The sequence below is a fragment of the Symphalangus syndactylus genome, chromosome 5 (assembly GCF_028878055.3).
Source record: "Symphalangus syndactylus isolate Jambi chromosome 5, NHGRI_mSymSyn1-v2.1_pri, whole genome shotgun sequence".
NCBI lineage: Eukaryota > Metazoa > Chordata > Mammalia > Primates > Hylobatidae > Symphalangus > Symphalangus syndactylus.
In genome coordinates this window covers 64,793,139-64,808,640 of record NC_072427.2, presented here as the reverse complement: position 1 = coordinate 64,808,640, position 15,502 = coordinate 64,793,139, and the positions used below count along the sequence as shown (strand labels likewise).

The window sequence follows — 15,502 nt, the reverse complement described above, 5'->3', positions numbered from 1 at the left end:
CAGAGAAATGCAAATCAAAACCACGGTGAGATACCATCTCACACCAGTTAGAATGGCCATCATTAAAAAGTCAGGAAACAACAGGTGCTGGAGAGGATGTGGAGAAATAGGAACACTTTTACACTGTTGGTGGGACTGTAAACTAGTTCAACCATTGTGGAAGTCAGTGTGGCGATTCCTCAGGGATCTAGAACTAGAAATACCATTTGACCCAGCCATCCCATTACTGGGTATATACCCAAAGGACTATAAATCATACTGCTATAAAGACACATGCACACGTATGTTTATTGCGGCACTATTCACAATAGCAAAGACTTGGAACCAACCCAAATGTCCAACAACGATAGACTGGATTTAGAAAATGCGGCACATATACACCATGGAATACTATGCAGCCATAAAAAATGATGAGTTCATGTCCTTTGTAGGGACATGGATGAAACTGGAAAACATCATTCTCAGTAAACTATCGCAAGGACAAAAAGCCAAACACCGCATGTTCTCACTCATAGGTGGGAATTGAACAATGAGAACTCATGGACACAGGAAGGGGAACATCACACTCCGGGGACTGTTGTGGGGTGGGGGGAGGGGGTAGGGACAGCATTAGGAGATATACCTAATGCTAAATGACGAGTTAATGGGTGCAGCAAAACAACATGGCACATGGATACATATGTAACAAACCTGCACATTGTGCACATGTACCCTAAAACCTAAAGTATAACAATAAAAAAATATATTAAAAAAACACATTGTATAGCTGTACAAATTTTTTCTTTATATCGTTATTCTATAAGCTTTTTTCTATTTAAAAAATTTTTATTTTTTTTAAACTTTTAAACTTTTTGTTAAAAACTAAGACATACAGGAGATCAAGACCATCCTGGCTAACACAGTGAAACCCCATCTCTACTAAAAATACAAAAAAAATTAGCTGGTCATGGTGGTGTGTGCCTGTAGTCCCAGCTACTCCGGAGGCTGAGGCAGGAGAATGGCGTGAACCCAGGAGGCGGAGCTTGCAGTGAGCCGAGATCGTGCCACTGCACTCCTGGGCGACAGAGCGAGACTCTGTCTCTAAAAAAAGAAAAAAAGAAAAACAAAGACATAAACACACACATTAGTTAGGCCTACACAGAATCAAGATCATCAATATCACTCTCTTCTACCACCACATCTTGTCCCATAGGAAGGTCTTCAGGGGCAATAACAGGCGTGGAGCTGTCATCTCCAAGATAATAGTGCCTTCTTCTGGAATACTTCCTATAGAACCTGCTTGCGGTTATTTTAGAGTTAACTTATATATATATAAGTGTATATATGAGATACACTCTAAAATAAAGATTAAAAGTATAATGTGGTAAATACATAAGCAAAAAGTACCATAGTAGTTTATTTTCATTATCAAGTATTATGTACTGTGCATAATTGTATGTGCTATACTTCTATATGAATGGCAGGCAGGTTTGTTCACACCAGCATCACCACAAACACAGGAATAATGCATTGTGCTATGACTTTAGGATGGCTGTGATGTCCTTAGACCACTAGGTGATAGACATTTTTTTAGCTCTATTATAACCTTATGGGACCACCATTGTATATTCAGTCTGTCATTGACCAAAACATATTTATTTGGCACATAACTGTATTTATAGAATTGTTACAAGTGTGTGACCTGAAACTAACTCTAGTGGTCCACTGACTTTTGGAAAGGATTCTTAGAATCTGTATGATTTTCACCTCTGTAGTTTTTATTTACATGAACCAGCTCACATGCCAACAAATGCATCATAGAGCCTGCTTTTCCTGATGGGGAGAATATCATCACTTATTTCATCAGGTAGGATATCATGTTTAAAAGTTCTTACCTTATATTCTTATAGGTAAGCTTAAGCTTTTTACATTTTTAGCAAAATTACTCATAATACACATTTTTCTTTTCTTTTTCTATTCCCTATACCTTACTGCTCAGAATAAAACATAAAATTTTGATAATCCTGTTTTTAGATTGTACCACTAAAAATTTAAGTTTAAACAACCAAACACTGAGAGTGGAACCAGAAGTGAATTCTCACTCCAAGGGCAAAGGTAGGGCCAGAAATGGGGACTAAGCCAAGAGGGTCAGCAGTTCTAGTCAGGCAACTACTAGAGTGGCAGTTTCTAAAGGGCTCCGGAGGAGAAAAGGGTCCTACACAATAACCTAGAACAGAGAGGGACTCAGCTGTGGTACTTGGGTATGTCATCTTGTTAAAAAGCACAGGATTCATTTGGGCTGATAATTCAACATTGATTCTAAAGACCTGCAACAGTCATCTTAAGATTTGCTAAGCAGCTACTGCTTCCTTTGTAAAACAGACCTTTAACATTTTGATGAGAAATTTCTGAATTGAAATACTAGAAACTCTCCAGCTGGCAGCCAGCTGATGTCTCTTTGATGTGAACTGATGTCAGATTTTCTGCTGGGCACACTGTTTATGTCACTCTTAAAGAGTACAGAATATTAAATGGAGAGTGTCGGAAATCCTGAACAAAAAAGAAAGATTTATCTTGCAAAGCCAGGTTAAAGATACAATTTCTTAGACACACTGACACTAAAATATAGGTGTTTTTTTGAGATGGAGTCTTGCTCTGTCACCAGGCTGGAGTGCAGTGGCGTGATCTCGGTGCACTGCAACCTCTGCCTCCCTGGTTCAAGTGATTCTCCTGCTTCAGCCTCCCGAGTAGCTGGGACTACAGGTGCGTGCCACCACGCCCAGCTAATTTTTGTATTTTTAGTGGAGACAGGGTTTCACCATGTTGGTCAGGGTGGTCTCGATCTCTTGACTTTGTGATCTGCCAGCCTCGGCCTCCCAAAGTGTTGGGATTACAGGTATGAGCCACCATGCCCAGGCTAAACTATAGTTTTATAATTAAATTATTTCAGACACTCTGCATATTGTAAGTAAAGTAGTTCCTAAAAAGATCTGCCATGGTTACGTTATGTCATGGTTGATAAACTTTGCTAGCTGTCATATTGTGTGGCGTTTTTCTCTTAGATAAGTAGGGTGTTTGGAGGCTTTCCATCTAGAGTTTGTTGACCCTAGATTGTTTAGTCAGTCAGCTTGGTGAGACATTGGACTCTTAGGACATTTCAGGGATTTATTGGTGGTATGAACAGAGGGCTTGCAGTCAGTACTATCTCGAAACCTCCATTAGTAGTGTTTCTCTTCTTCAGAGTAATTGATGCTAATTCTTTTAGCCTTTCCACCTGGTACCACCTTCCCAAATGGAGCCAGCGAGTGGGCATTCCAAGGCGCCTAGCACCATATTTTTTTTTTTTTTTTTTTTTTTTTGAGACGGAGTCTCGCTCTGTCGCCGAGGCTGGAGTGCAGTGGCGCGATCTCCGCTCACTGCAAGCTCCGCCTCCCGAGTTCACGCCATTCTCCTGTCTCAGTCTCCCGAGTAGCTGGGACTACAGGCGCCCGCCACTACGCCCGGCTAATTTTTTTGTATTTTTAGTAGAGACGGGGTTTCGCTGTGTTAGCCAGGCTGGTCTGGATCTCCTGACCTCGCGATCCACCCGCCTCGGCCTCCCAAAGTGCGGGGATTACAGGTGTGAGCCACCGTGCCCGGCCCAGCACCATATTAATTGAGAATGGAACTTATGTTTCATTTTCAGGTAGGTATCAGTATTGGGAAAGTTGTAAAAACCAGAATGTAAGTACTCACAGAAGAGCAAAGTCAATCAGGCTCTTCATGACTTGGAGTAGTGTCAGCCTAAAATCCTCATCGGCGAGCAGGTCTCAGTTAGCTTCTCCTATCCATACTAGGGTAAGCCTGTATTATGAGCCTTCAGGTCTCTTTTATTTCCCTGATTTAGCCAATCATGGGATGTATAGTCAATGACTTAAAAATGATTATAAACTAAGGCATTTTCTCAACAGACACTCTAAAATTACAGCTAACAGGGAGTAGAAGCTGGAGGAAAAAATACATGATTGGGAATATTTGCCATTGACACTGTGTATGATGCAAGAAGGCCATTGAACTCCCCTAGAAACTGCAAGCAGTCAGCCTTGCTTCTGTTCTCCTTTGCAGGAGACATGGAGAATGCACAAAGGGTATGCACTTCCAGTGCCCTGGGCAGGGGAGGAATGTGCTTTTTCCCAGCATCGATGATGCTGGAGAAGCTGTTTCTTGGCTAAGGATAGCCTGAAGCTCATCAGCCTGAACCCCTGCCTTTACCAGGACTTGAAGCATTTATTTAAAAATCCTCTGTCTACATTCTTTGCATTGCCCATCCTCTCATCCACTAATGAAAAGCATGTATTCACACCATTGTTAATTCATTCATATGGATAGACTTTTTGATTACTCTAGTATTGTTTTCAGTAGATTATCACCTTGAAATCTGAGGGCCAAGGAATTAATACAAGTGGCCTATATGTTGAGTTTGAATAATTTCTGTAATTTGAAGAAGTAACAATGGCTTTTTAAAAATTTAAGCCTTTTTTATTGTGGCAAAAAAACACATGCCACATATTTACCATCTTAACCATTTTTAAGTGTGTAGTTCCGTAGTGTTAATTATGTGCACATTGTTGTACAGCCAGTCTCCAGAACTCTTCATCTTGCAAAACTGAAACTCTACACCCATTAAACAACTCCCCTTTTCTCCCTCACCCCAGCCTCCGTTAACCACCCATCTACTTTCTGTCTGTATGAATTTGACTACTTTAGATACCTCATATAAGCGGGATCATACAGTATTTGCCTTTGTGTGACTGGCCGATTTTACTTGGTATAATATCTTCAAGGTTGATGCATGTTGTGGGATTGCTAGATCATATGGTAGCTCTACTTTTAATTTTTTGAGAAATCTTCATACTATTTTCCATAGCAGCTTGCACTGTTTTACATTCCCACCGACAGTGCACAAAGGTTCCAATTTATCTGCATCCTTGCCAATACTTTATTTATTTATTTATTTTTTCACAGTGGCCATTGTCCACCTAATGGACATGAGGTGATAGCTCATTATGGTTTTAATTTGCAATTCTCTGATGATTAGTGGTGTTGGACATCTTTTTATATGCTTGTTAGCCATTTGTATATCCTCTTTGGAGAAATGTCTACGCAAGTCCTTTTCCTTTTTTTTTAATCAGGTTATTTTTGTTGTTGTGTTGTTAGGAATTCTTTATATATTCTGGATACACATATAACATATATACATATATGTTACTTTTTCCTCAGATATGCCTTTTTTTCAGTGTTCATTCCTATGTTACGATTCTATTCTTTTTTAAACATCTTTCATCATTTTAAATATACTCATTTTATAATCTTTTAAAGATTTTTCTATCCTAGTTTTTGGGTGCTAGTTTTCACATTTCTTGTGTCTGCTGATTCTCATGATGATTTGTTTTCTCACAAAATTTGTATTTTGTGGCCAGGTGTGGTGGCTCACACCTGTAATCGCAGTGTTTTGGGAGGCCCAGGTGGGTGGACCACCTGAGGTCAGGAATTCAAGATCAGCCTGGCCAACATGGTGAAACCCTGTCTCTACTAAAAATATAAAAATGAGCTGGGTATGGTGGCATGCACCTGTAATCTCAGCTACTCAGGAGTCTGAGGCAGGAGAATCTCTTGAACCTGAGAGGTGGAGGCTGCAGTGAGCCGAGATCACACCACTGTACTCCAGCCTGGGCAACAGGGCAACACTCCATCTCAAAAAAAAAAAAAAAAAAAAAGAATTTGTATTTTGTTTTTAATCGCGAGTTATTATCCTGGTTTTTGTTTGTTTGTTTGTTTTTGTTTTTTTGAGACAAGGTCTCACTCTGTCACCTGAGCTGGAGTACAATGGTGTGATCACTGCTCACTGCAGCCTTGACTTCCTGGGCCCCAGTGATCCTCCCTCTTCAGCTTCCCAAGTAGCTGGGACTACATGTGTGCACCACCACACCCAGCTGATTTTTTGATTTGTAAAAACAAAGTCTCATCATGTTGCCCAGGCTGGTCTCAAATTCCTGGCCTCAAGTGATTCTCACTCCTTGGCCTCCCAAAGTGCTAAAATTACAGGCATGAGCTGCTGTGCCTAGCGCTTCAATGATATTTTTTTTTTTCTGTAGGAATTTAGTGCATTCTGAGTTGCAATGTTTCATAGAGCAGTTTTGTATTCATTTCTGCCAAAGCCTCAGGGATTCCACAAATTCAGGACTAAATTTTATATTTAATTTCTTGATTTGGGATTGCCATATTATGCTTGGTGCAACACTGGGTTTTATTTCTAACAGAATTTCTCTTCCTACCCAGACCTTCTGTCTCCTTGCTTGCTTCTTTTTTTCTGCCAGTAAGCACCGTTTTTCTAGTTCCCTTTGCAGATTGGTCAACCTTGCTTGGGTCATGGCTTCATCCAGGTGTCTCATTTCCAGCTCCCAGATTTGCTCTTCCTCCACATAAGCATGAAAACCCTGGCCCCCAGGTCTTATGGCCTGTGTAGAGCTGGAAATTTCAGTACTGGCTTAGAGTTTCCTTTTTTTTCTTTTCTTTTTTTTTGAGACGGAGTCTCACACTCTTGCCCAGGCTGGAGTGCAGTGGTGCCATCTCGGCTCACTGCAAGCTCCACCTCCCGGGTTCACGCCATTCTCCTGCCTCAGCCTGCCTCAGCCTCCCGAGTAGCTGGGACTACAGGCACCCGCCACCACACCCAGCTAATTTTTTTTTGTATTTTTAGTAGAGACGGGGTTTCACCATGTTAGCCCGGATGGTCTTGATCTCCTCACCTTGTGAGCCACCCGCCTTGGCCTCCCAAAGTGGTGGGATTACAGGTGCGAGCCACCGCGCCCTGCCCTTTTTCTTCTTTTTTGAGACAGTGTCTTGCCTTGTCACCCAGGCTGCTGTGCAGTGGTGCAATCACGGCTCACTGCAGCCTGGACCTCCCTGGCTCAAGTGATCCTCCCACCTCATCTTTCCGAGCAGCTGGGACTACAGACATGCACCACCACACCCCACTAATTTATGTATTTTTTATAGAGATGGGTTTTGCTGTATTGCCCAGGCTGGTCTCTAACTTCTGGGCTCAAGCAGTCCTCAACCTCCCAAAGTGCTGGGATTGCAGGCATGAGCCACTACACCCAGCCGTATTTCCTTTTTAAGGCTTTCACTTTTTTTTCTTTCGGGCTCAGTGATTCAGTATTATTATTTTTTAATATGTCATTTGTGTATGTTTGTATTTGGGGCAGGGGGAAGTAAGGGTTGGGTTACTGAGTTTGCCTTGCTGCCAGAACAAGAAGCCAACCTAAATTCCCTCTCTGAACATTCATGGACTTTGACATTCATCAAGATTTTGTCCACTGCTCCTTTTTATCCTACCTTTTTCTGGATGATCTCATACACACCCATGGCTTTGCTTACTTGCATATGCTGCTTATTTCACATCTATGTGAGCTATATACAGTTAGACAGCTTCCCCCAAACTCAACCAATAAATATATGTGGAATGCCTACTGTGCACTGGAATCTTCCCCAAACTCAACCAGTAAAGACACATGGAATGCCTACTGTGCACCGGAATGTTCCCCAAACTCAACCAATAAATATATATGGAATGCCTACTGTGTACTGGGATCTTCCACAAACTCAATAAATACATATGGAACACCTACTGTATACTAGGTATTGCAGACATAACAGTGAACAAGTCATAGTCCATGTTTGGTAGCCAGTCTCCAAGATGGCTTCCAATCTACCCATCCCCAATGTATTCAAACCATTGAGTGTGATTAGACTTAGTGACCCACTTCTAGTCAATAGAATAAGGCAGTATGTGACTTGGAGACTAGGTCTTAAAAGACATTGTGTCATTATTATCTTGCCTTTTCTTGGATCAGTCTCTCTGGGAGAAGTCAGCTGCCGTGTGTTCAGACAGCCTGTGAAAAGGTTCACCTGGCAGGAACTGAGGTGTCTTACCAACAGCTATGTGGGTGAACATAGCATCCTCCAGTGCCTGTTAACCTTCAGATGACTGCAGCCCTGCCCCATAGCTTGACCATAGCCTCCTGAGAGATGCTGAGCCAGACCACCAGCCCAACTACTCTTTTATTCCTGACTCCCCCATCATACATATTTGTTGTTTGAAGCTGCCAAGTTTTGATGTAATTTGTTATGCAGCAATAGATAACTAATATACCATCTAAAGATTATATTTGTATGAGGGATAGACAGTAAGCAAATAAATGACATAATTGAGGAAAGTAGTGAGTGCTGTGAAGAAAACAAAGCAGCGTAGGGTAAAGGTGTGTGGCTATTTTAGATAGTATTGTCAGAATGTAATTTGTTTGGCCTGCACAGTATGTTTTGAGGAACTTTAATTCCAGACCCTTTAGATTGGGCATGCCTCCATGTCCAGATGTTGACCAGAGAGGTGGCATACTGCTGTAGTTTTGAGCATGGTTCTGGAATCAATTGCCTGGGTTTGTATCTTGTCTCCTTCACTTACTAGCTAGGTGATATTGGTCAAGTGATATATTTTTCTGGATTTTTGTCGGCATCTTAAAATGCAATGAATAATGATATCTACTCTTATGGTTGTTTTGAAGTTAAATGAATTTACATATGTAAGGTGGTTAGAACATAGCACTGGAATCTTAGTAAGTTTAGTAAGTGTTACTGTGTTATTGCTGTTAATTTCCTGGATAATCCAGGTACTTCCTCCCCAAACTTAACTGTCTTTATTTGATCAGAGTTTTTGGTTGCAACAGCAGAATCCACTTTGCTCAGCTGATGGGTATTTTGTTAGAGGATATTTGGCAACTCACAGAATCTTAGAGATGGCCACAGAACTCAACTGAGTTACTAAACAGAAACAATGCAGCCAAAAGTGCAGCCCAGAAAATCCCCAGCCACACTATTCTAGTGGCCTTTATAATGCTGGGGCTTGGATGCCAGAAATTCTGCCACAGCTGCTTGCCAGAACCAAAGCTCCTGCTGCTGTGCTCACCAGAGGCTCCACTCTTCCCACAGGTGCTGCCCTTTCTTGCCACTCAAGCCCTTCACACAGGTCACACAGGTGTCTTCTTGCCTGGAACTGAAATCACACCTCTGTACACTAGTGGCAGGGGATGCTTGGGAAATACATGATCTCTAAGCTCTGCAATTATTCCTAAACATAGTGTAGCATTTTAGGTGGGCTGTGAACTGACAAGAAATAGGACCAGGGCTTATTTGAATTCCTCATGCCTTCACTATAGTTGGGACACACAAGACGAAATTGGGGGAAGAGTAAAATGGGGAATGTGGCTTCTTTATTGGAAGGTTCTTCGTGCATAGTTTTGGAGGAAGGGTTTTAAAATAGCATTGGCGATGTACTTTGTCATTGTAGTACATGGAGAAAATAGTATTCTTTTAGCAGGTACTATGAAAATTCCTTCTGGGAAAGACCTATCTTTGTTAAGAGAGTTCTTTGATGAGTTGGCATAATAAGACCCTTTGGGACAAGTTTCAAAGTTTCCAAGGAGGAGAATGAATTACTTTTTTTTTTTTTGAGACAGGGTCTCACTCTGTTACCCAGGCTGGAGTGGAGGGGCATGATCATAGCTGACTGCAGCCTTGAACTCCTTGGCTCAGGTGATTCTCTCACCTCAGCCTCCTAAGTAGCTGGGATCACAGGTGTGCACCCCCACACCCAGCTAATTATTTTTTTTTAGAGACTAGGGGTGTGGTGGGGGGGATGTCTTACTATGTTTCCCAGGCTGGTCTTGAACTATTGGCCTCAGGTGATCCTCCCACCGCAGGCTCCCATGGTGTTTGGATTACAGGTATGAGCCACTGTGCCTGGCTTGATTTACTTCTGAGTGGGAGGGGAACCAAAGGAGGAGAGGGGAGAATGACCACAACAGGAGACACTGTTGAGTCTTCCTCTATGTGACTGATTTCTATGCTCCCTACCAAGATTTCAGAGAAGTAACCCCGAATCACAGAACTCTTGGTATGGGCTAGATTTTTGGTATTATTTTATTTTGTTTTAACGGAGATCAGTAAAGAGAAACTAAGACTATGTCAGGGAACAAGATAGAGTGAGCACAAATGGCTACAGACCCTGAGATTCTAAATTCATAGGACATGATTCATAGAAGTCTTAGGTAATACTTTGGAGTTTTCTACACCGTAAAAGTAAGGGGTTCAAGGAAATTTCCACTCCTTATGATATAGTATTAGAGAGGCCCTGGACACCATTTTGGTTATGTAATCATCTAAAGGAGCTGATTCAAACCTCAAACAAATTACCTAATCTTTGGAAAGAGACACTGGAATGAGAAGACATCTGAGATTTTCTTTTGGGCTAGAGTTTATATCACAGGTCCTGATTGCCTTGGGCGGACCTTATTGTCTGGGGATCGTTATTGTCTGCTTTCCTGAGCAACTCAGGAAAGTCTTGCTCTGGGCAGTGCTCTGAGATTGGGTTAGTCAGAAGCATCAGACTTTTGAATATATTACAGACTCTCCCTCTGTTTCCCTCAATAGTTTCCTGATGGCAAATATGGAAGGATGTATAGTAGACTCATTTTGTAGGCAACTTGACCTCAGTTTACTGTGTCAAATACAAGTTAAGGAAATAAAAACTTCTCAGTCTTAACCTAGAGTTAAATAATAATAATAATAATTATGATGATGATAATTATAAGGCTAACATTTTTAAGGCTCTGAGCTATGCATTTTATATAGATACTCTTATTGAACAGAAAACTCTTGAGCAGGATTTATCAACCTGACACTATTGACATTGTGGGACCAGGTAATTTTTTGTTGTTGGGGGATGTCTTGTGCTTAGTGAGGATGTTTAATAGCATCTCTGGCCTCTGTCTTCTAGATGCAAGTAGCACTCCTGCTCCCAGCTATGCCAACCAAAAATGTCTCCTTACATTGCCAAATGTTCCCTGGGGGACAAAATCACTTCTGATTGAGAGCCACTATTCTAGAGGAGAAAGAAATCTTTCTGTTCATTGATTTAATAGATATTTTAAAAAATTGTGTTAAAATATAGCATAAAAGTTACCATCTTAACCATTTCAAGTGTATAGCTCAGTAGTGTTAACTATATGCGCACTGTTGTACAGCTAATCTCCAGAACTTTTCATCTTGCGAAACTGCAACTCTACATCCATTAAACAACAACTCCCCTTTTCCTCCTTCCCCACCTCCTGGAAACCACCAATCTACTTTCTGTCTCTATGAATTTGACTACTTTAGATATCTCATATAAGTGGAATCATATTTGTCTTTTTGTGACTGGCTGATTTCACTTGGTGTAATGTCCTCAAGGTTCATCTATGTTTTAGTATATGTCAGAATTTCTTTTCTTAAGGTTGACTAACTTTCCACTGTATGTATATATCATGTTTTCTTTATCCATTCATCTGTTGATGGACATTTAGGTTGCTTCCACCTCTTGGCTATTATGAATAATGCCGCAATGACCATGAGTGTGCAAATATCTCTTCAAGATTCAGATTTCAGTTCTTTTGCATATGCACCCAAAAATTAGATTGCTGGATCATATAATGGTTCTATTTTTTAATTTTTCGAGGAAATTCCATACTGTTTTCCATAGCAGCGATACTATTTTACATTGTTATCAAGAGTATACAAGAGTTCCAATTTCTTCACATCCTCACCTTGTTATTTTCTGTTTGTATATTTTTTAATAGTAGTTATCCTAATGGGTGTGAAGGTAACAATAATTTTTTGAGTGCCTATTATGTGCCAAATATTACTCTAGACATTGTGGATATAATGGTAAGACACATAAACTGTGTTCCTAATGGGTTTGTATTTAAATATGTGCCCTAAGTTGCTTTTCCGTTAGTAATGATAGTTTTGAGCTGATATTCATACATACTTTTAAAATCTGACACTTAAAAATGTCTGATGTAGTATATACTTGTGGCATAGCTGGTTAGGCTAAGAATACAGCAGTGTTTGGGCGAGAGAGAAAGGCTAAGAGACCCATCTGGGATTCCTCTATGACTTTGCATTCACATCATATTTTAATTGCCTGAGTTGATGGGTATGGACTAGTTCACTTTGCAAGTGAGTTATTCAGACTCGTTTTGCAAAATCTTAGCTCTTGTGTAAGGATTAGTTTTTGACTCCTACAGTTAAACAGAGTGCTGAACTTGACATTTTGAAACACTAGCTAAGATTCTAGTCCCCAGATGGCAAATTGCCCATGTCTGGAATGTTGTGTTGAGAAAGATTCTGAGGTCTTATACTGGGCTCAGAGGGAAAGAGGGCTGTTGTAGATTTTCAGTGTTTGTCATGAGATAGAGGGAGTGGTAGTGTAGGTGCACTCTAAGGCCATTTGGAAACCCCTCAAACAACAAACCACTGCCTTCATTATTTTTTCCCTGTTTCTCATAATATTACAATTGAGAAAATTCATCATTCTTTTTTTCTTTTCTTGGCCAGCAGGAAACACTAGACCAGAAGAATAAGAGCATGAAAGAAAGGGATATGTAGGACCTTTCCTTCAGGATATTTCAGTAGATTATTGTTGCCTTGTGGACTGAATCTGATTACATGTCTTTATGATACTCCTGGGGCACAATACCAAAAGCAGACTGTTCAGGAGCCGATAGCAACCAAGGAAGCACTTACAATCAAAGGTCTAATTAAGGGACAAAGCTGGAAATCTTTTTTTGGTCTTGGTCTTTAGTCACTATGACGTTATATAAACAAAACATATCTCAGACAAAAGAGATGACTGGAAATGGCACCAAATTCTTCATGTGCTAAAATATATGTTGGGAAAAAAAGTGCTACTCAAACCATTTTGGTGCGTGAAATTGCAGTTGCTATGACAACCAGGGGCTGCAGCCCACTGACTTGCATTTGTGAGGAAAACAAGAGTTGATGTTAATGGATGAGAACCAAGCATTGCCTTAACAGAAAAGACTGAGTCCTGGATGTGTTCATTTAAGCACCAGACCCTCATCATGTGTCTCAGGGCAAGTAAGTTTTCTAAGGTCATTCAGTGATGTCTAACTAGGTGAAGCATCCTTGTCTGACCTCAGGAAGAAAACACCTACATGAGAACATCAGTTTGAGTGGAAAAAAAATATTTCAAGTAGACAGTTTGTTTACAACTTCAGGGTAAGCAACCCCATCTTGTTCTGGTATTAAAATTCTTGAAAAAATGATGGAATTGAGAGTTTGTGACTCAGCAGTACTTTCTTGTTTTTGGACTTTTTAGGCTTATGTTTTCTTCATAGATTTTATTCAAAGTACTGTAGCCTGTGTTAAACCTTGAAAGCTCTTCATGTGTGGGGGCAATTAGTTACATCCAAATTTTGAATGTTTTTAAAGAAGAGGATAAACTAATTGAACAATCTCAAATGTTTTAAATCTTAAATCTCAAATGTTTCTGTAGAACAGAATTGTCCTTATCTCAGTAAATGATGGCATTATCTGTCTGACAGTTGTTCAAGTAAGAAACGTAGAAGTCATTTTCAACTTTGTCTTTCGTTCTTCACAGCTAATTTATCAACAAACATTGTTGATTCTGCCTCACTATATGTCACGTATCTAGTTCTCCTTTTTTCAACTTCCAGCATGTTAGTTCTAGCATGGTCATCTCTTCCCTGGATAACTTCGTGTTTTCCTAATAGGTCTTTCTTTTGCCACTATTGTTTTTTGTTTGTTTGTTTTTTTAATCATTCATTCTCCCCACAGCTGACAGGATTTTTTTTATTTTTAAATTAAACTTTTTATTTTGAGCTAACTGTAGATTGACATGCAGATGTAAGAAATAGTACAGATCCCATGTACTCTTAACCCAATGTCCCCCGATGGTAACATTTTGCATTATTGTAGTACAATATCACAGCCAGGATATTGACATTGATAGGTCAAGACACAGATGTTTCCATCACCACAAGGAGCCCTCTGTTGCCCTTTTATAACCACACCTACTTCCCTTCCACACTACCCTCTCTTTAACCCTCTCCTTAACCCCTAGCAACCACCAATCTGTTCTCCATTTCTATGATTTTTGTCTTTTCAAGAATGTTATATGGATAGAATCATACCATATGTATGTAGAACTTCTAGCATTATTTTGAAAAAGGGTATTGGTAACGGATATCCTTGAATTGTTCCCAGTCCTGGGGAGAAAGCATTCAGTCTTTCACCATCAAGTATAGTCATGTGCTTAGCAAAGTTTCAGTCAGCGATGGACCACATATATGATGGTGGCCCCTTTAGATTATAGCTGAAAAATTTTTAACCCCTAGTGACATTGTAGCCATTGTAATGCCATAGCGCAATCACTCACTTTGTTTTTAAAATAAATTTAGTGTAGCCTAAGTATATAATGTTTGTAAAGTCTACAATAAGCATCATGTCTTAGGCCTTCACATTCACTCACCACTTACCTACTGACTCACCCAGAGAAACTTCTAGTCCTGCAAACTCCATTCATGGTAAGTGCCCTATACAAGTGTACCATTTTAAAAATCTTTTATACCATATTATTACCATACCTTTTCCATATTTAGACATGCAAATATTTACAATTGCCTTCAGTATTCAGTACAGTGACATCCTGTACAGGTTTGTAGCCTAGGAGCAATAGGCTATATCATATAGCCTAGTTGTGTAGTAGACTGTGCCATCTAGGTTTGTGCAAGTATACTCTGTAATGTTACACAGTGATGAAATTACCTATTGACACCTTTCTCAGAACGAATCTCTGTCATTAAGTGATGCCTGACTGTATAATGTTAGCTATCCCCAGTGTTGGAAGAGGGGCCTGGTGGGAGGTGATTGAATCATGAAGATGGTTTCTAATGGTTTAGCACCAACCCCCATGTGCTGTCTTATGATAGAGTTCTCATGAGATCTGGTTGTTTCAAAGTGTGTAGCACCTCCCTCTTTACTCTTTCTCCCACTGACTATGTAAATGTTTATCACGTTTAGGAAGTTTCCCTCTATTCCCATTTTTTCTGAGTTTTTGTATGAATAGGTGTTAAAATTTGTCATTTGCTTTTTCTTCATTGATTGACCTAATTGTGATTTTCTTCTTTAGTGTGTTAATAGAGTAGATTATGTTGATTGATTTTCAAATGTCGAAAGCAGGCTTGGGAATGGTGTATAATTATTTTAAAGTATTGTTGAATTCTATTAGCTAATCTTTCGTTAAGACTTTTTGCATAACTATTCATGAGGGATATTGGTCTGTACTCTTTTTTGTACTTTCTTTGATTTTGGTATCAGTGTTATACTAGCTTAATAAAATGATGTGTTCCTTTCTCTTCTGTTTTTTGGAAGAGAGTATGTGGAATTGGTGTTAATTCTTCTTGAAACATTTAGTAGAATTCTCCAGTAACACTATCTGGACCTGGAGATTTCTTTTTGGGGGAAGTGTTTAACATATTAAATTTTCTTAATAGTGATAGGATTCTTCAAATGATCTGTTTCATATTGAGTGAACTGTGGTAGCTTATGTTTTTAAGAAACAGTC

General features: G+C 39.9%; 1 protein-coding gene and 1 long non-coding RNA gene across 3 annotated transcripts in view; both read left to right on the top strand.

Annotated features, from left to right (window-relative positions):
* The window catches only part of GPR176 (G protein-coupled receptor 176), a 124,923-nt gene that overhangs the window by 58,562 nt on the left and 50,859 nt on the right, over window positions 1–15,502 (top strand). The window lies entirely within an intron of this gene.
* The window catches only part of LOC134736636 (uncharacterized), a 32,685-nt gene continuing 18,937 nt past the window's right edge, over window positions 1,755–15,502 (top strand). The window contains exon 1 of the long non-coding RNA XR_010120749.1: window positions 1,755–1,846. This is a non-coding gene — a long non-coding RNA (uncharacterized lncRNA). The remainder of the gene's footprint in view (window positions 1,847–15,502) is intronic.